Source organism: Manis javanica, chromosome 1, assembly GCF_040802235.1.
Source record: "Manis javanica isolate MJ-LG chromosome 1, MJ_LKY, whole genome shotgun sequence".
NCBI lineage: Eukaryota > Metazoa > Chordata > Mammalia > Pholidota > Manidae > Manis > Manis javanica.
Window position 1 is genome coordinate 209,269,356 of NC_133156.1, and position 20,606 is coordinate 209,289,961.

A 20,606-nucleotide genomic window follows, 5' to 3' on the forward strand; every position below is an offset into this window, starting at 1 on the left:
TATCACTGTTCTATTGCTTATCCCTTCCTCTCCAGGGGCACTAATAGCTTCCTGCTGGGTGTGTTTGTTCTCCTAATCCTGCCCAGATTTCTACAAATAGCCCCATGTGGGGTGAATTCTGTTTCTTCTCAGATCCCTAACTGTTACAACATCCAAAAAGGCTATGTAAAGCAACCAGGAGTTAAGATTTTATTTGTCTGTGCTTCTCAACCATGGCTGAATGTTAAAAGCTTCTGGGGAGTTTAAAAAAAGACTGTGCTTGGGCCCTATCCCTAGAGAGTGTCAGATTTAATCAATCCAGAGGAGGGCCTGGGATTGATTATTTTTTAAAAGTTTCTAATATGCAGCCTGACTTAGAAACAACCAGTACCACTGATTGGTATTAATTGTTGAAGTAGGGGAAAAATACATCTTTTTTTCCTGAGAATCAGGGTCACTTCCTTGGTTATAGAGGCTCACTCAAAGGTTTAAAATTTTTTGTGATAGAAAATTTCATACATGCATAAAAATAGGAAGAGTAATGAATATGCATATACCTATCATTCAGATTCAATAGTTGTCAACTCTTGGCACATCCGAGGTAGCTGTATCATTTTGTACACTGACAAGCAATGTATGAGCATTCTGATGGCTCTGCATCCTTACCGGCATTTGGCATGGTCAATCTTAATTTTTTTCATTCTAGTTGAGATGAAGTGATATTGTGGTTTTAACTTTCATTTCCCAGATGTTTAATGAAGTTGATTACCTTTTCATGTGGTTATTGGCTTGTGTGTGTGTGTGTGTGTGTGTGTGTGTTTAGAAGTGGCTGCATGTATTTTGCACATTTTTAATTGGGTCCTTCATCTTTTTATTTTTTATTTGTAGAAGTTATTTACATATTCTGAATACAAGTTTTTTGTGTTTTTGCATTTTGGTTACATATATATGCTGAGAATAGTTTTTCCAATGACTTGTCTTCTGTTTCTTAGATGTGTCTTTTGATGAACAGAAATTTTTAATTTTGATGAGGTCTGTTTTATCTGTTTCTTTCTTTTCTGTCATGTGGTTTTTGTGCCTGGTCCAAGAAGATTTTGCCAACCCTGAAATCATGAATATATTTTTCTGTGATTTCTTTTAGTGGTATTAGGGTTCTGTGGTTTGCTTTTAGGTCTCTGATCCATCTTGAGTTAATTTTTGTGTATGGAGTGAGATTGAATTAAGCAAGGTTCATTTTTTTCCCATTGAGCTATCTGTTTGTTTCAATGATACTTGTAAAAAAAAAGACCCTTTTCACCCTTTAAATTAACTTGATGAGATCAGTTTGTTGAAGTCAGTTTGCTTTGTGTGTATGCCTATTTTGGGATTCCCTATTCCTTCCCATTTTATCTATTTGTCTATCTGTAACTGCATGGGGGATGGTAGTGGGGGGGGAGAAATCTGTCTCCCAGCCACAGGCAAATTACCTTTGAAACTGAAATCAGTCAAAGGGAGAAATAAAGTGGGAGAAACCCATTTACTTCTTACAAGCAGTTGTCCACTTTTGCTCACCCGTATCTCTTGTGACCCGGCTGCAAAAAGGGACCCTAACCCAGGCTAATATGAGATGGACTACTACTTCTCTCCACCCCTTGGAAACACCTATTGATATGGTGATGCACTAAGGCTAGGAGAGAGATTCTGGAAATATTGCAATTTTATCCACACTATCCCTACTCAGTATCATAATATATTGATTACTATAGCTTTATAGTAGTAAGTCCTGGAATCAGGTAGTGTAAAGTCTCCTATTCTTCTTTTTCAAGATTTGAATATTCTAAATCCTTTGAATTCCCTTGTAGATTTTAGATTCACATTATCAATTTCTTCAACATATCTTGTTGTTTTATTTGGTATAACATTTAGTTTATATATCAGTTTAAAGAGACTGTACCTCTTAGTAATTTTGAGCCTTTAATTCCATGAACCTAGCATATTTCTCCACTGACTTAGTGAATTCCGCACCGACTCCTTTTGGCTGCCCAGACCTGATTCCAATGTGTGTGTATATGTGTGTCTGAGGGAGGGTGTGCATGTGGGGAGGGGACGGTGTCTGAAGCCATGCATGACACCATGCAATTCTCAAACAACAGAGGGTGTCTGAGAACTCAACACAATTCTGATGCTGTCTACCCAGAGACAGCACCAGATTCCCCAGGTTAAGGGCTCTATCCTATAAGACTGCCCTCCACCCCTGACTCCAGACACCAGTTGCAAGTCCCAGGCTGTTTACCTGTGCTTCTGACCCACTGTCTACAGATTGGAGGTTCCAATGACCTCCCCTTTAGGTTTGATTAATTTGCCTGAGTGGCTCACACAACTCAGAAGAAGACTTAAATTGACCAGTTTAATAAAGGATACCTTAAAGGATATAAGTTAATAGCCAGATGAAGAGATACATAGCAAGTTCCCAAGTAAAGGAGCTTTTATCCTTCTGGAGCTAGGGGTCTGTGGGTAAAATTGTAAGAATATCTTGCTGTGGCTTTAGTGCATCTGCATATCAACAGGTGAACCTCAGGGGTGGAGAAAGTTTATCTCCATATCAATGGGTAATTACTTGGGCAACAGGAGGGCTTATCTGGACCTGAGAGGTGAGGGGGAAGGCTGGTTTTGCTTCTGCCAGAGCAGGAAAGAGAGACAGATTTTAAACTTTATTTCTCCCTTTGACTGATTTTGGTTTTAGAAGTATTTTGTCCCAGGATTTCCTCTCCCTGGAGTTACAGGGCCTGTCTCGGTGGCATGTGGACATCTTCTGGTTCCCCAGGCATGGAAGCTCTCTCCCACAGAGAAGCAGGATGCAAAAGAGAGAGAAAGAGATGCTGTTCTCATGGGTTTTTAATGAGGGCTTCAATGCAGAGTCATAATTGACTAAATCATTGGCCATTAGCTGATTCAACCTTCAGCCCCTGCCCTTGGGGTCCAAAAGTCTCTCATTAACATGAAAAGACAACCACTTCAAATTTAAGGTTCTACATTGTTTTCTGGAACTATGGATGAAGACCAATATACCTGAGAAATCTGTTTTTGATCATCTAAATGGCCAAATATGTATTTCTCGTAACTCATTATATTGCACTTAGCCCTTTAAAATTTCTTTAAAAAATGTCTTATAGTTTTCAATGTAAGGGTCTTGCACATATTTCACAAGATGTATTTTGAAGTGTATGTATAATATTGTTTCTGCTTTGTACATTTAAAAATTTGTTTTCTAATTCTTTGTTGCTAGTATACAGAAAATTCTAGATCCCAGTGATTCCAGCATACTCATTTGTATTATCTCACAATAGTCTCATACCACAAATACCAAAACTATAACCAATAATATAATTATCAAAAGTAAAGCATCTTTCAGTTCCTATTTATGCTAAAGTAGGGTCAGCAGATGATGACTATGAATTAAATGGCTGCCTATTTTTTGTCAGTAGGTGTTACTAGAAACTAGCCACACTCATTTACACACTGCAGCTGCTTTCTCACTGTGTTGGCAGAGTTGAGTCAATGCAAGAGAGACTCTAGCTTGTGAACTTAAAATATTTACTATTTGTCCCTTTAAGAAAAAGTTTGCTGACCCCTGCCCTGAACAGCATTTCTTAGTGAGGGCAATATTGACATCAGACTGTATAATTTTTTGCTGTTGACAGGAGGGGTGGTTGGGGCTGTTCTGTGTATGTTTAGCTGCATTTCTGGCCTCTAATTAGCAGATTCTAATAGTAGTTCTCATCCCTGTGATAATCAAAAATATCTCCAGACATTGCCAAATGTCTCTCAGGTCAGATTTGCCATTAGTTGAGAATCATTGCCCGAAGGTATATTCTGCTAGGGATATGCTGTCAAATTATTGTTTAAAAACTTTTTAAAGCAGTTCCTTTCTATATGTTTATGTTATCAAGCTGATATATGCTTAGATCCATTTGTTTAATTTTGCTTTTGAATCTTAGCTTTGTTTTAAAATTTAGTTAGTTTTATCATTATATAAAATATTGGCATGGTTCCAAAGTCAAATCTACAAAGCAAGATATGGTTGGGGAAATCTAGCTTCTACTTCTATACCTCCTACCTGATTGCTGTAAGTAACTATGAAGGAAGAGTTTGCTTTATTCTTTAAGTGTATGTTTGTTTGTTTGCTGCTGCTTTTTCTCAATATGAAAAAGGGCCACTCTTACCAGGACAAGCAAAGGGATACATGTGTCATCCAGGGCACATTCAATACAACAAGTACCAAGCTAGAGTGTGTATATATGTGTGTGTGCGTGTGACTGCACCTGAATTATTTGACACATATCTTACAGACTACTCTAGATTCCCTTCCTCTTTGTCAGCTATTGCCTAATGTCACTCAGGGTTCAAGAGGAAACATGCCATACCAATGGGGTAATTGAGGAGACTTTAGTAAAATGAGTATTTATAATGGTGTGGACAGGATTCGGGAAACCATGCATCACTCCAGGGCTAGAGCTGAGGAACCATTCTACCCCTTGGCCTAAGGGAGGGAGTGATTATGGGAGCCCAGAGAGAATAGCTTTTTGGAGAGGGCTGTCTTTGTGAGAGGTGTGCAGGCAGCTCAGCTGACCTGGTAGATAGGGAGCTCAGTGATTTTAAAACCTGATTTTATTTTCTTCTTTCCTTCCAATACACAATTTATGCTTTTCAATGTTTGAATCTAACTGAAGCCAAAGAGCAAGGGAACATACTAATGCAGTCTATGCTTGTCAGCCTCTAGCAGCAGAGTCGGAGGACAACAGGTAGAGAGTGGATTTGGTGGTAGATGGGAAATAACCAGCACATTGCTTGTTTCAGCTACTGGTGTGGAGGAAGGAATCAGCATCTAGGGAACAATAACCATCTGTTAGGCTCTATGCTAGGCACTTTACTTACGTCATTCCTTTAATACAGCACTCCTTATACCTATGCCTCAGAGGAAGAAGCCCTCAATGACTTATTCCTGGCAGGAAGTGGGATTCAAAATATGTCCTGGCTCATTTCAGAGTGGCTGTTCTGTGCATTACACTGTGATGACCCTTGTAATACATGTTCTATCTCATGCCCAGGGAGACAAGCTGGAAAGCAGAACTACTATGCTGCTTTATAGGAACATTCTTTCTTACAACAGAGAGAGGAAAAAAACAGGGAAGAGGGGACTAACTCAAGGGATTTTTTTCTCTGGACCAGAGTAGGCCATGGGGCTTTTAATAACCTATTTGCAAAAGTGGAGAGCTGAAGACCAAGGGCAATTCAGTAGTTATCAGTGGTTACCACATCAGTCCCTATCTGTGTTGCTGGTGGGTGTTTCCTTTACTGGGTCCCTTCTCCTGGGTTCTTACTTGGCATTTTAGAGTCTTGGGGATCTATGGATGGAACTGTATTTCAATATAATCAGTCCCTTTGTGATACAATGTATTTTATCTGTGCACTTATTGACTTTACTGACTGAGGCAGGCATCTCACCTTGCAAAAGATTAAGAACCCCTGTGTGACAAAGAATTTGACATTGATTAGTCATTAAGGATTTTTGTTTTAATGAGAATATGATTGCCTAGCCTCACTGATCTAAATGGAAAAGGGCGTGCTTTCATTAGAGAACAAAGAAAGCAAGAATGACAAGAAATATTTAATAAAGAAACATTAAGTATGTGTAAGTACAAGTATTAGGCATTATAGAAAGTGACAAAAAACAAGGGAGAGGCTGCAGCTATATTGTTCCCCCTCCTTTTCTCTGCCCTGATATCAGATCTTGCTGTTTATTCTTGCTTTATTTTGATGTGCAAATTTGTTTTCATGGCAGCCACAGTTGAGGTGGGGTAGGAGTGGAAGACTCAAGACCTTGCTGAACCTATGCATGTGTTAAACCTTAGAAAGACAAAATCACAGAGGTGTCGAGTTTGAAGGCACATCCGATTCCATGAGATTCAACCTCTCACTTAACAAAAGACCCTCTTGCATGACTTGTATGATAGCTGGTCATCTGCCTCTGCTTGATATGCTGGATATGGAGCATGCAAGACCCTACAGGACTCAACACTTTTCGTTGGTCTTAATTTAGCAATAATGAAACAACAGTTACACCACACCAACATAGTTTATTGAGTGTGTACTATATGCTGGAAACTGTGCTAAGCACTTTAAATGCATCATCTTATTTAATTCTTAACATGACTCTACGAGATTGATGATATAATGTTTTCATGTCATTGCTGGATGAACTGAGGCTTAGTGATTTGTCCTCATAGCTGCTGTCACAGGTGTGTGTATGTGTGTTGGTATGCATTTGTGTTTGTGTGTAAAATAAATATGCAGTACTTTGCTGTTCCTCCCATAAGTACTGGTCCAACATAAAATACAGGAGATCTGTCAGGACACTATCTTAGGTGTCTCAGACAGACCAATCATTTGGTGAAGTTTTAAACTTATTTGGAATTTTCTAGAAATTATAGTTTTTCTTCCCAGATAACTTATTGGGCCGTTAATGTATATATTTAACCTTATCAACCTACTTACTTTAACTCATGTTAATCTACTATGTATGCAGGGATGCATCTTGGAGATTATGACTTCAAATTCTGCTTAGTTTGATTTGCTTCTTAATCTAGCTCCAGATGGCAGCTTCAGAGCCTTTATACAGGACATTTCTAGGAAGGAGATTTCTCCTGGTATTCCTTCAGTACATGACTTCAGGTTATGCTGGGGGTGATGGCATTGTTGATAAAAAGGAGGGTGCTCAGGCCACAGACACATTTCCTCCTCTGTAAAATAATGTGAGCAGGTTCCCCGAGTGCCTAGGGTTCTTGCTGGCTATTGACTGGTGAGTCTATGAACCTGAAAATGAAAAATGTCAACATGGGTGTAACAGAGAAAAGTGTGTGTTGGCTTGGGGCAATAATAAAGAAATTGTACCATAGGGAAAACTACTTTTATCAAATGAACTTTATTATCATTGCTAAATAAAAATGGGACTTATTTTTTCCTCAAGGCTGAATGCTACTAAACACCTGGGCTGAATTTCTGTTCAAAGGAAAAGGTACTTTGTAATTTTCTGGGTGACCACTGGATGGCAGAATTGCTCTACAGTCTTAGTAAAAACCACCCTGCATTTTCAGGTGAAGTGGGACAGTAGGAGGCTGCTGAAGCTGCTGCTCAGTTAGAATGCAGTGATATAGCTAGAAGAGACGTCCAGCATTATCTGGTTCAGTCCCTTTTATTTTATTTTTTTAATTGTGCAAATGATACATAGATACATTTTAATTGTAGAGGATCCAAGTTTTATATATGTTCTCTCCTTTTCTCCTCCTTACTCTCCTGCTCTGCTCATTCACCACCCCAGAGAAGACTTCTTGTTGACTTGGGCTATTTTTTTTAAGGTCCTTCCTATATACATATGCACGTACACATATGTCTTTTCTTAATAAACATCCATGCAACCTTCTCATGGTGTAATGAAGAAAGACACACTGTAGGTTTGGAGCCAGTATTGTTTATGGGAAGAGGCTGTGCTTTGAAGTCACAGACTTGGGTTTTAAATTTTGTTCTTGCAATGTAATAGTTGTCAACATTAGCCAAGCTATTTAGCTCTCATTGGAGTCTCATTTCCCTTGTCTTACAAGCTGTTCAGGTGTGCTGAATAAGATAAATACATGCAAATGTTCCCAGCTCAGCTGGCCTGGTCATAAGTGGTAGTTTCCTTCCCTATCACCATTTGCCAAGTTCACACAACTGATTCGTGGAAGAGCACAGTTTTCTGCATCCTGTGCCTCCTAGGAACCTTTGGAAGATGTGAGTGCATGTGTATACACATAATCATATGCAAAGTCTAGCTTAATGACCCAGTGACCTGTAATCATGAATCCAGCTGTTGCCAAAGCCTTCCCTTGTCACTGTATGCCTTGCTTCTGCCCAAGTTCAGGGAAGAGCTGTATTTGAGGGCTGGAGGAAAACATTGGGGCACAAAATGACATAGGAATTCAGAAAGGCTCAATCCATTAGGCTTCAAGTTCATACTCAGCTCAGGTGTGTAAACTTGTGGATAAAATGAAGGTTCCTGTGGCCAGGATTCTCATCTGGCCCTGGTTGGGTAGCTCACTACACACGTGTGGGTAAGGCTTCACTATTGACTCTATATAGAGAGCCCCACCCAGTGCTCTGGGCGACATGGTGACATGACTGCAAGGCTGCAGGAGAGCAGAGCAGAGGCTGGAGTGGTGGCAGCTCCGAGAACAGAGGCCCAGAGGACGGCTGTGTAGGCAGAGAGGCTCAGAGGCGGAGACCTGCTTGCTGCATGCAGACTCGCTCTGAGTGCACAAGATTTTAGTGATTGACCTGTCACTGTGGAAATAAAGTTGGGTATAACCCTTTCACCCCAAGAACATTCTACTGTCACTTCTTTGGTCACATTGAATCAATAGTGAACTTGCTCCAGGCTGAAACCCATTGGCAAGACACTTGTGCAGAATTCCTACGTTCTGTATCTGAGTTTATCTGTATGTGGGGAAAATGCAAGTTCCTATAGTCAGGGTCCTCACCTGACTCTAAACTACTTGATGTAATTGGCCAACTGCTAGGCTAGTACTTCCACGCGCACTGGCAATAAGCTATTATTGACTGAGCTCTGCCCAGTGTTCTGAGCAGAGGCAAAGATGGAGGTGGATGATGGGCCTGCAGAGTGCTGGATGCAGGCATGATTCTAGTGTATGATTCAGTACTGGGAGAATAAAGCTGGGTATAAACCCTTTTACCCCAAGAATGTTTCCCTGTCATTTCTCTGTCTCACTGAATCCATAGTGAACTTGCTCAGGCTGAAACCCTCAGGCAAGACACTGTAAAACCAGAAAGAGGAATTTGGACCCATCAGAGCTGATATTAGTAAGAAGATAAATAGGCTATGAAGCTCATTGTGCTTTCTTTTTGCCTTGTTTTCCAGAAAGTTCAGAGCCAGTTTGAATATGCATTGAAACCACTCTCCTTGTTCCCAGGTTTCTGGGGTAAGTATCTTCCATTTTATGCTTTTATGTTGGTTATTATTGTAATGGTGTGAATTGTGGATATATAAGGTGGTGCTGAGATGATGGGCTACACTTCTTGCTAATCCAGGAACATGGGGGCTTCACATGTTGTGCATTGTGATGTCATGGATGGGAAGGGATTCTTATCCCCATTTTTAAATGCCCCACTCTGTTTTGCACAACAACCCCTTACATTTCATTTGGCCGTTTTAGAAAAGGTTTTCAGATAAGTATTTGAAAAGTGTTACTTAAAAATAAGATCTCCTATTTGAAACTCACAGCAGTCTCTGAGGCTTGATTGAAAAGCAGCAGGCACCTGTGGATATTAGTTGAATGGTGTTTTACAAAAACGATACAACCTTAAGAACATAATAAAACAAAACCCAGAGTAACAATTTCTCTGTTCCAGTTAAGAAAACTCTTTCCTGAAATATGACGCTGGCTTTAGAGGAAACTAGGTGGCAGACAGCACAGGTCTTAAGGGTGGGTCAGCAGCTTTGAGGGTTGATGGATTTGTTCTACCCCCGAGGAGACCAAGCTCTGTCAGATGGGACCGGATGCACCCTTGTCTCTCTCTGGTTCTGTGTTGTTCGCTGAGTGATAGCTCTTTTCTTCTTTGTCTTGAGGATGTGAATCTTACTCATGTAGCTCACAGCCTGCCTTATAGTGGCATTTTGCTATCCACAAAGTGGGAGTTGCTGTTCCCCTGGCTCTTATCTTGCCTAAATTGACCAGAGAATCTAACCTGGGGCAGGGTGCTGAGACGCCCCCAAGGGGACCATCTCAGGGTCCCTGGGTCCATGTTTTTAGCATCCTTGGATGGTGCTTCCTGAGATACAGAAGGATCAAATTTCCAGTTAAGAGAAAGGATGAAGAATGAAACCTCAGAGGAGAATCTTGAATCACTCTTCAAAGCAGCTTCACTCCTGTTAGTTTTAGAATGAGCTTGATGTGGGATGAACACGAAAGACCTTTTGGCGGGTTTTCTCCCACTCCCAGGCAGGTGATATGGGGAAGCAGTTGCAGGCTGGATTTTAAACAAGTCTTCTGCCATGATGTAAATGCTGGGCTATTAATGAAAGGAAATAGATCATTTGATGACATAGTAGAGCTATGGAAGAACCCTTTCCCAGCCCAGCAGAAGGGATGGGAAATCGGTTTTGACAAAGTCTCCCCTGAAGAGACTTAAACGAATGACCGATTTTTGTTTTCCAGAGTTGAGACAGGCACAGTCTACAGTCAAGGCTGTGAGCTGTGCTACTAGTAAATCTACATTAATAGAATTTCTTTTGGTTTCTGCATGAATCAACTGTTGACACTGTTTCAGTATCTACCTTGCCAACAGTCTCCCATTGGACAGTCTTGTCTCTGAGTAGAACTGCCTCTAAGCCATTCAGGTAAAAGCTGCCCAGAATCAAGCAGAAGAAAGCCTGCTGGCAGTCGCCGTGTTTGCATGGGTGCTATCTTGCCTCTACAGGCAGCTGGGCAGCTTTTTAAATATGCAAAGTCAGCTAAGTTGGTGCTGTGCTGGGAATTGATTAAGAGAGCTTTGCTATTCAGTTGTATTTCTTTAAGTGAAATGCTTTTCAGAATCCTAACAGTTTAGATGCCAAAGAAGAGGGAAGAAAGCCAAAGCTGAAGAGGAAAAAAATCACTTTCCAAACACAGGGACTATTTTCACAGTGAAAGGAAAAATCGGTTTTGAGGTTCTGCTGGGGACAAAGGCAGTGTTGTTGCAGATCTGGGCCTTGGGGCCTGCCTGCACAGTGCACAAAGGAAAATGTCACGTGGAAGGAGCCTGCCTGCTTAGTCAGCCTTCAGGTTCCCTGCAGCTTGACTGAATTTGTCAGTCTTACAAGAGGGCTTCTCCCCGACTCTAGGCCTCTGGCCTCTTCTTCTTAGAGTGCTCACTTTGGAAAACCTTCAGTTACACATTTTTTCTCTGCTCCTTTGAGATCTAAATCTTCTCCCAGACTTTTGCCAGTTTTATAACCCAGAGTATCTTTCTCAAGCAGCCAGGTGCCATCTCTCTGTAATGTGATCATCAGGAGATCTAGTGTCCCTGTCTCCCATCTCTGTAGGCCCGCAGGAGTCTAACTTCCATGAGCACCAGTTAGCCCACACAGAGGGCCAAGTCACACTGATCAGCTTCCCTCCTGACTTCCTCTAGTGTTCTTCCACCAGCTCCCTCCGAACACTTAACGAGTCTCCCACCTTGCCTTTTGTTCAATCTCTCTCCCCTATTGCACGAGCCTTGAATAAAGTCTTCCTTGTCTGTGTAACTCTGGTGCAATTTTTCTTTGACGCTGCAGAATTCGAATCTTCTTTCTGAGACTCTGGCATCATTACCACCCTCTGTGGAGCAACCTCTTCCTCCCATATGGAACCACCCTGGGAGATGACCTGCCCAACTTCACTTCTGTGCGGAAAGTACCCTCTTCCCATCCCTCCCTCTTCCATCTGTAATCCTGGAAATGCTCACATCAGTACTCCTTAGGCAAGAGGACAGCAAAAGGGGAAATAACAGAGAAAGGGAAGGGAGGGGCTACCTACCCCCTTCTATTGGCTATTCTTTGGGTTTGATCTCTTTCCACAAGGTTTTCTCTACTTTGTAATTTTATTTTAAAAATCATTTTTTATTTCTTGGGTGGGGAACAAATTAGAAATGCTACATATAGCTGTGCGAGGGAACATCTCTTGAGCATCTGCACTGGGGTTCCAGGAGTGAGTGTCTGGGTGGCTTTACTTTGAGAGATGTGTAGTCCACTGGGTGAAGATGATCCCACTCAGTGTGGTGCTTCAGAGCCTGGACTCGAGTCCACGTGCCTGAGCTGATCACCTCCAGTGCTTGATGTGTGACCTTGGGAGAGTTGCCCAAGTCTTTCCCTGTGTCTCAGTTTGCTCACCTGTAAAATCATAAGGTGATTATGAGGATTACATGCTTACATATAAAATGCCTAGTACAGAGAGTAGCCTTCTGATAAATGCACAACCATAATCATCATTATAATCTGTACCTGTTTTTTTCCTGGAAGGATACCTTCGAAGTTGTTAACAAAGCAACCTTTGGGGAGAACAAAGCAGGGATGGAGAAATTTCCTTTTGATTTTGTTCTTTGTACTGTTTCAGCTTTTAAACCTTATGTGTCTTCTGTTTAAAGATTTAATTTAACTAAACATTTTTTCCTCTTTGGCAATTAAGAGAAATAGCCTGTTGATACTGTGGGAAGAAATGCTAGGCTAAAAATGATGCTTCTATAAATCTTTGCCATTTCAGGATAAATTTCATCTTGAAGAGCTCATTTTAAAAAATGGAAAATAAACGTGTGAAACAAATGCTATCTATTGCATAATATCTGTTCCTAAATCCTTTTATTTAATTGATTTAAATTTACATGGTATGCCACTGCTGGGAAGACATTTAGCGTCTTTCCAAGATGAACTGATGTGCATGGTGGCACCACGGCATCCTTTTGGCTGGAGAAATAAAATGTACTGTTCCTAACCTCATAGCAGAATTCCTGTCAGTGAGATTTGCCTCTGTTTAGGGAAGTACACCGATAGTCTGTATAGGTATGAGGGGACGCTCCTGCTCCCCCTGTCTTCCTGCCCCTAGTGGCTGTGTCAGAGACTGAGAACAGAGTTTCTCTAAGAAGCTGGGAGCAATTTTAGGTACCCAAGGGCAGCCAAGAACTGAGGGGATGAGGAATGCAAAGATGAAGATGTGCAAGAAAGTTGACCAGGGGGAGGTTCTGGTAGGAATGGTTGAGGGGATCTTTAAAACAGGGTGTGTCTAATTTTGAGTTTTCTACTATTCAGTAGTATTCCCCATGCTCACTGTTCCATTTACTGCCCTTGTATAAGGGCTCTTGTGTAAGGAAAGAGACTGAGGAGGATGCAAAGAAAAGAGCCCTAAGAGGACTGACTTGACTAAGCTTATTATTTAGGGGATGGAAGAAGTCAAAATGGGAAAAAGAACAACCTGTATAAGATCCTGGGGATGTTGGGTTGCCCACTGTGTGAAGACTAGGAGGGTGTCGCCATTTCCTCTATTACTGTGACAGAGACTTCTTATTGTCACCCAACATCCATTCTTGCCTAACCTAGAACTGCCCTAGTTCCCCCAAGACATGTGACTACCTTCTAGAGACAGCATTTGCTTTGCAGCTAGATGTGCCCTTTAGACCATGCATCTTGCCAAAGGATGCAAACAGAATGTGCAATGTGTGTCATTTCCATTTCTCTTCCTTTACAGGAAGTGATTTATCTCCCATCTCCTCTTTTCCTCCTTTGTGTGGTCTAGAACATGGATGTAGAAATAACACAATTTTGACCACAAAGATGAGGGCAGCACCCAGAAGGCTTTTCTCAAAGCACAGGTTGCAGGGCAACACCCCTGGAGTCTCTGATTCAGTAGGTTTAGGGTGGGCATGAAAATGTGCATTTCTAACAAGTTCTTGGGTGATGTTGACACTGCTGGCCTAGGGACCACAGGAGATGACAGAACAACAAGGTAGAAGGAGCCTGTGTCCCTGGATGCCCTTGTGGAACAGAGCCACCCAACCCCATACATTATCTCTATAGTGTTACCATGAGAGTGGAAATTAACTTCTGACTTTAAGGAGCTGTACTGTTTTGAATCCCCCTGCCCTGCTGCTTTTTTTTTTTAAAGCAGTAAAACCTGTATCTTAATACAGATATTACAAGTAAGGGTTACAGTAAGTCTGTAGGACTTGGGGACTCCTGGGCAGCTGGCTATTAGGTTTGACGTGGGTGATTTTTATTTGGAAAAATAATAAAACAAAGGCAATTACTTGTTTAATAACATAATGAATTCTTTTATGAGCATATTGCAGGTAGGCAGTGGACTGAAAACATTCTTTCCACATCTGCATCAGTGTTTGTTTTCTTGCCTTGGGAAAATCTAAACACGTGTTTGCCCTTGTGTTCTCATTTAAGTAGGGCATGGATTTCAGTGCTGCTGTTCAGAGAAGGGCACTTTAGGCATTGTCTTAGAAATTGCCAGAAATTCCAACACTCTATTGTGTACTCATTAGTATGAACATAAAAATAATTATAATAATGAACATTTACTGAATGCATACTTGGTACTAAATACTATGTACTCTTAATACTTTATGTCATTTATTCTTAGAGTGTCCCTGTCAGGAAGCAGTACTGTGATCTCTGTTTTGCAGATGAAATTGAGGCTTTGAGGGCTCAAGTAGTAGTTCGAGATTCCATTCCAGGTCTGCCAGATAGCAATGCCAATGACCTTAACCTTGTCAATATTCTCCCTCCCTGGTAAATGATCCACTTTTAGGCCCAGTCTCAGTGCATTGGGCCTAACGTTTGTTAGCAATTGGATTCTTTTTGGTGTGTATGCATTTTCAAATGAAAATATCATTTTTTCTTTGAACAGTCAGGCCTACCTTGCACGATCTAGACTGCTGTGCTCTGGGCTCTAGGAACCTGCTATAGGTAGGGACTGTTAGTTGGAAATGAGAAAAGGGTTTATAGTTTAAAAGGTGACAAATGGCTTTGAGTTGCCTGGACTTTAGGCTGTGAGAATTTACTACATTGCAAGATGTTGCATTCCAATATAGTGCTGGCTTTAGTAAGTAATTACCTGTCTATGAGGGTAACAGTAAGGGAGTCTGTGTGGCATCAGTTTCAGATAGGGACCAAGGTAATTTTCTAAGTTATATGACTTTGGAACAATGTCAAACCTCAACAAACTCAGGTCAGCATGAATGGGAAGCATTAACCATGATCAGAATAAATCCATATTTCTCCAAAGAGGACCCTTTTGGTGCTGCCTCTGGTCACTTCTTAGAATTAATTCCACCCTACCCCCCAGTCTCCTGTCATTCTTTCAAAAATTACTTGTTCTGTTTCCATTCTTTTCCTTCATCTTTATTATAGTAAAACAATCTTTGAATTAACTAATCAGTAGTTAATAATCTCATTTTTACTTTGATGGGATTATTAGAATCAAGCAATGCTAAGAGCAGGACATATCTTGAATTCTACACATACCCTAGGAATGATTGCATTTTTACATGAACTCAAAACTGTGTGAGCCACTGTTCCTGAATGTACAGATTAATCATTTGTAACAAATTGTAGGCCCAAAGCACCCTGTCTTTGACTTGATTATATCATACATACTTAGTCTTTAGCTCAGGGATCAGTAACTCTCCATAAAGGGCTGGATAGTAAATATTTTTGGTTTATGGACCATATGGTCTCTGTTGTAGCTACTGAACTTTGTTCTTGTGGTGGGAAAGCAGCCATAGACAATAAATAAATAAATGAGCATAGCTGTGTTCCAATGAAACTTTATTTATAAAAACATGTGGTGGGATGCCTTTGGCCCATGGGCTGTAGTTTGCCTAACCCTGATTTAGATGAAGGGAACAGTTTATTTAGTCAAAATTTAAGAGGATTCAAAGCTGCTGAGAAAAGTTAATGGAGGAGAAAATAGCTGAGACCATGGCTTATAGGACCAATATTCAAAGCTATTTTGGCATTCTGGCTCCTGCTAGAGATAAAAAAATTAGATTCATTAGGGATAAATAGAAGATTATGCACTTTTGGTTTAAAATATGACCTTGAGTATGTAGGATGGGGTAAACTTGCTGGGATGGAATTTCATGCATGAAAAAGCTGTGAAGTTTTACCAGGAGGCCTTCTAATGTATGCAGCCTAGGAAGTACTATATGCAGTTGTTATATTTCTCTTTTGGAACTAGCACAAAAATAGAATTCTGTTTACATTTTTGATTTTATACTCAATAAATATGAAAATGCTTAGCAAGCAACCTAATTCTCTCCTGATAAGTTTGTTAGTGGAGTCAGACCAACAGTGTAGAGAGACTCTGGAAGCTTGAGAAAAAGAGGGGATGACCCACTATTCCTCATTGTCTATGGTGTACTTTGTAGCTAATGGCAGAGAAGTTACCTCCTATCTGTGTAGGTAAGTGCAGGTGAATAGTGCTTTCTCATTAGTCTATATGTCAGAAAAGGAAACCACTTGAGTTTGTGACTTAAGAAGTAGACCAAGTTTCTGTTTTTCCTCTTCCCTCTGGTCCCCAGTCCTGACACTGATCCCTAGTTATGGATCTGAATTTCTTCTAGAAGTATCTGTTGCTCATTGCAATAAAGCATCTTAAGACACAGATGTGTGGTCTGGGTAGGATAACCTAAAATAGGTTTCTACATTTGTTCTAGAGGCCTGTCAGCATTCTTGGGGAAGGACAGAGGACAGGGGATTTCAGTGAAGAGAAAAGGAAAAGGAAGAGGCAAATATCACTTATTACAAAGAAGGGCCCCCATTGCTGGGGCCGAGGATGGAATGGATATTGGAACATTTGCTTACTTAACTGGTAGGAAACTGGTTCTGTCTTCTTTCTCCATCTTTCCTTTTCCCTCTGGTTTGGCTCTTTCTTCCAGAGACCGTATATATGTCCCTGTGGATAATGTGTGTGATTAACATGAAAAATTTTATGTAAATAAAGATAGCAGTATACTTCTTGACTCTTTTTGAAGTTAGGTGTGGCCATGTGATTTGGTTTGACCAATGAAATATGAGTGAAGTGCTCTTACAATGTCTCATCAGAGATGATGCTGTTTGAAATGAGATTGAAGCTAAAAAAAAAGGGGGTCTTGACCTGTTGAGGCTAAAAAAGCACATGTAGAAACCAGGTAAGCAGATGAAGACTACACACAGTATGGAGAATGCTCTGACTAAAGTATTCACAGGGTGCTCTGGGGTCATCTGTGCATCTAAGTCAGACTGGGGGCATCAGGGGAGATGTCCTGAGGTAGAAGTTTCTTGAGTTGATTTTCAAAGGCTTGAATTTAGTTAGCTAGTAAAATAAGTGGTGGAGTATCTCAGTCCAGGGCAATAGCATGGGCCAGGGCACAGAGGTATAGACCTTGGCCAGGAAAGAACATTGTAAGGGTTCAGCAGAGTGAGTGTGAGGGTGGGGTGGCAAAGAGTCCAGGGATAAAGTTTATAGTCCAGGCAGTAGCCACACCAACAAGAGCCCTCGTGTCATGCTCAGGGTTTTAAATGAAGACCTGAAAGCTGTAGGATTTCACCAAGGGCTCAGATTGTGTTTTCAAAAGTGGCCTCTCATGGCTGCATGCAGAATGGATTGGAGAGGGGCAAGACTGGTGGCCAGAAATGGTGTTGGGAGTTTTGTTATAATGCAGGTGAGAGATTCAGAGGCCTGAGCTCATAACTCACATTAGCAATGGCTAGGAAGGGATTGATCTGAGAAATACTTGGAAGTAGAATCTCCCTGGGTTGGTGACTGTTTTATGTAAATAAAGATAGCAGTATACTTCCCGACTCTTTTTGAAGTTAGGTGTGGCCATGTGATTTGGTTTGACCAATGAAATATGAGTGAAGTGCTCTTACAATGTCTCATCAGAGATGATGCTGTTTGAAATGAGATTGCAGCTACAAAAAAAATTTTTAACACCTTTTAGCAGATATAAAAAAATGTAAAAAAAGACCAGCAACAGAGACTTTATGTTGCAATGCTCTGTAGCCAGAGGAGACAAGAAAGAAAATGATCCGGCCTTCTGGATCCTTTCACAGACTAAACTCTGGTGGTTTTATTTTTCTACAGACTTTTCAACATTGTTTCATATGTTTTTTTTACATGTTAACTGGAGATACTCTGCAACACAAAGACCCACATGTTTCCACTCAGCCCATGAGGAAGGGAGACGCTATATGATCAAAGGTGTGGGTTTCTAGGGTTCTTTCTCTCCTGGTGGCCTGGGTGTGGCCCAGCAATCAGCTTTATCACATTCATGGACTACTGAGGACAGTCCTCTTGTGCCTCTTTCTTACTTTCTCTCCCACTTTATCTCCTGGCTTGCTTTTTTGACCACTTTATTGCACTTCATTGTTGTGGCAGGGAAAGAAGATACATCCATCTCAGTCTGACTTGCTGGTACCTGCTCCACAGAACTGGTGGAGGGGACTGAAAAACAACCCAGGAGAATAGTTACTAAGGGCACTTAAAAAAATTCACATTATCTCTTCTTCAGCTGGAAAAGGTAATCTGGTGAGTGTTGACTTCAGGGTTGAGGATAATTATTCCGTAAGTTAGGAAATAGTCTTCTTGAACCTACATCTCTGCCTACCCCTTGAGAAGTACTGCAGGCCTTTGTTGGTCTGAAAATGCTTTTTCAAATATCTCTGATATCTTTATAATTGGATATCTCATAATCCCTGATGAGATGGGTCATCAGGGTGAGGCTTATTGGGGTGTGTGGCCTGGTAAGAGATGCCCTTTGTAAAATTTCTCTTCCTCTTTCCTTCCCTACCAATTGCCAAGACTTAAACTCATCATCAGAGAGATGAGCTCTGGAAAAGTCATTTATAACCAACATTCAAAGGTACTGAAATAACCACAAAGGATTGAGATTCCTCCTTCAGATTGCTGAAGAAGGAAGTGAATTGATCTGTGACTTAAAGGTATCTCCTTTAGTTAATCATTGCTAACTCTTCACTGCCTGTAATCCCTATAAATCACTATGAAACTGGAAAGAAAAATGATATATGTGACATGGAAGGAAGTGGAAATGTGTTGCATATTTCTGCATAGGGTGGCTGAAACAGGAGCCCATGTTTTTAAGATGTAGCGCCTGTACTCAGAAGGTGCAGAATGACAAATCATTGGTTATAGCTGGCCTTACTTGGCTGATGGCCATTGATGGTCTCTGCTCTTTCCCATGTGCATCACAACTTTGTTGCCAGTAGGGAAACATGCTTAGCTTAGAACCATGTTCTGGCCTTGCTTGATGCTTTGACAAACCTTGGGAACCTTAGAATCAGTTGAAGTTGGCTGGAGAAAGTGTCTCTTCTTCACTCTGCCCTGCAGCAGAGGTCCCTGGTAAGCTGGTTCCACTTGATAAGACTTAAGACAGTGATGCCCTTCCCCAACAAGGTGGGGAACTGGGAAGGCAGCTCTGATTTTCAAATGAGAAGGGTCCCTGGCATGTTATCTACTTCCACAGTTATGACCCTGGAAAACTAAACAAGACAACTCTGCCCCTCTATGGGATCTCTCACAATACTTTCTCTTTCCTGGTGGCTCTGCCTGAAAACATGAGGTCCTTCTTCTCTTGGACAAGGCATTATTCAGTATTCTTAAATATAACCTTTATTCTTGCAGCCCCACTAATCTGAGGCAGTACTTGAAGCATGCATGCATTTATGACTTGTGATCCCTACTGTTAGTTTCTCCTTTGTAACCAGACGCACTGTGCATCTCTCTGAAATCTGTGGCAGCCATCCTCCTGGTCTTGCCTCCACTCTGTGGTTCCTTGTACTCACTGTAGTTCTCCAGTGGGTTGATCTCACTCCTGTGGCTGTTGTGTTGGCTCTGCTCCTGCAGTGTTGTGTGTATCATTTGGGGAGGTGAGAGATTTGAGATGAATCATCAATGAAGTTCCAATGACAGAATTATAAAGATGCCAATGGAAATGGAAAAGAACCAGCAGACTTGGTGACTGGATGGCTTTCAGTTCTTTTGGGGAACTGGAGTTTTGTACAGGTAAACTAAGGAAAAACCTAATTCTTCACAAGGAAGAACTATAAACAGTGTAAGAAGAGACAGTATATAAGGAGAAGGTAGAAAGAGAAATCACAGGTGATGGAGATTGGGGTTTGGTGGAGAAGTGATGAGTTCTGTTCTAAAATCATTCTAGAATTGGTTAGCTGGCAGTGTAGACAAGCAATTTTTGGGGGTCATGTTTGGTAGGAGGTTGGGAATCTCAGAAGGAGCTGAGATTCAGAAATGAGATCTGCATTAGTGAGATATTAATGTGTTAATGTGATAATAGTTAGACCCAAGAGAAATAGGTACGATTGCACAGAGAGAGGTGTGCATGGGAAAGAGAAGAGACCTGTAGAGGACATCTTACTGTTTACATTTGAGAGCCTGGATGAGAAAGGTGTACAGGGAAAGAGACTGAGAAGGAGGAGAGGGCACAGCAGAAAAAGGTAGTTTAAGGAGAGGAAAGCTCACTGAATGTTGCAGAGGGGTCAGATTGGAAGAGGACTGAAATGGGTCATAGGATTTCCAATTAGAGAGATATCAGAGATATTTGAAAAAGCATTTTCAGTGAAGCATTTGATATGGAAGGCTGATTCTAGGGAGTTGGGTGGTGAATGAGCAATGGGGAACTGTGGGTAGTGAATGTGATAATATGTGATGTTGATGGGTGGAGGCAGAGTTGCTTGGTGTGGGGACAGGGTTGAGGACACATGGATAAAACTTCTTATGTAAGTCATCAAGGGAAGTGGTGAACAGTCAAGAGAAGGAAGAGGGGCTGATTAATGTGACAAGATCTAGGAGGAGGTCTGCAGGATGGGATCCAAGGCCCAGGGATCACCGTTAGCTCTAGAGAGAAGTTGAGTTGCTTCCCTTTTGAAGACTGGAGAGAGGCCAGAGGGCCCAATGAGGTGCTGAAGTTCCTCTGAGGTGAGGGAAGGTGGAGGTGAGGGAGAGAACACTAAATCTTTCAGTGGAGTAGGAGGCTTAGAAAGAGGGGCTGGGATGTTGAAGATT

The 20,606-nt window shown here is 41.3% G+C and overlaps 1 long non-coding RNA gene across 1 annotated transcript in view; it reads left to right on the forward strand.

Moving 5' to 3' along the window:
• The window catches only part of LOC140843661 (uncharacterized), a 247,928-nt gene that overhangs the window by 46,376 nt on the left and 180,946 nt on the right, over positions 1-20,606 (forward strand). The window contains exon 2 of the long non-coding RNA XR_012121632.1: positions 8,930-8,990. This is a non-coding gene — a long non-coding RNA (uncharacterized lncRNA). The remainder of the gene's footprint in view (positions 1-8,929; positions 8,991-20,606) is intronic.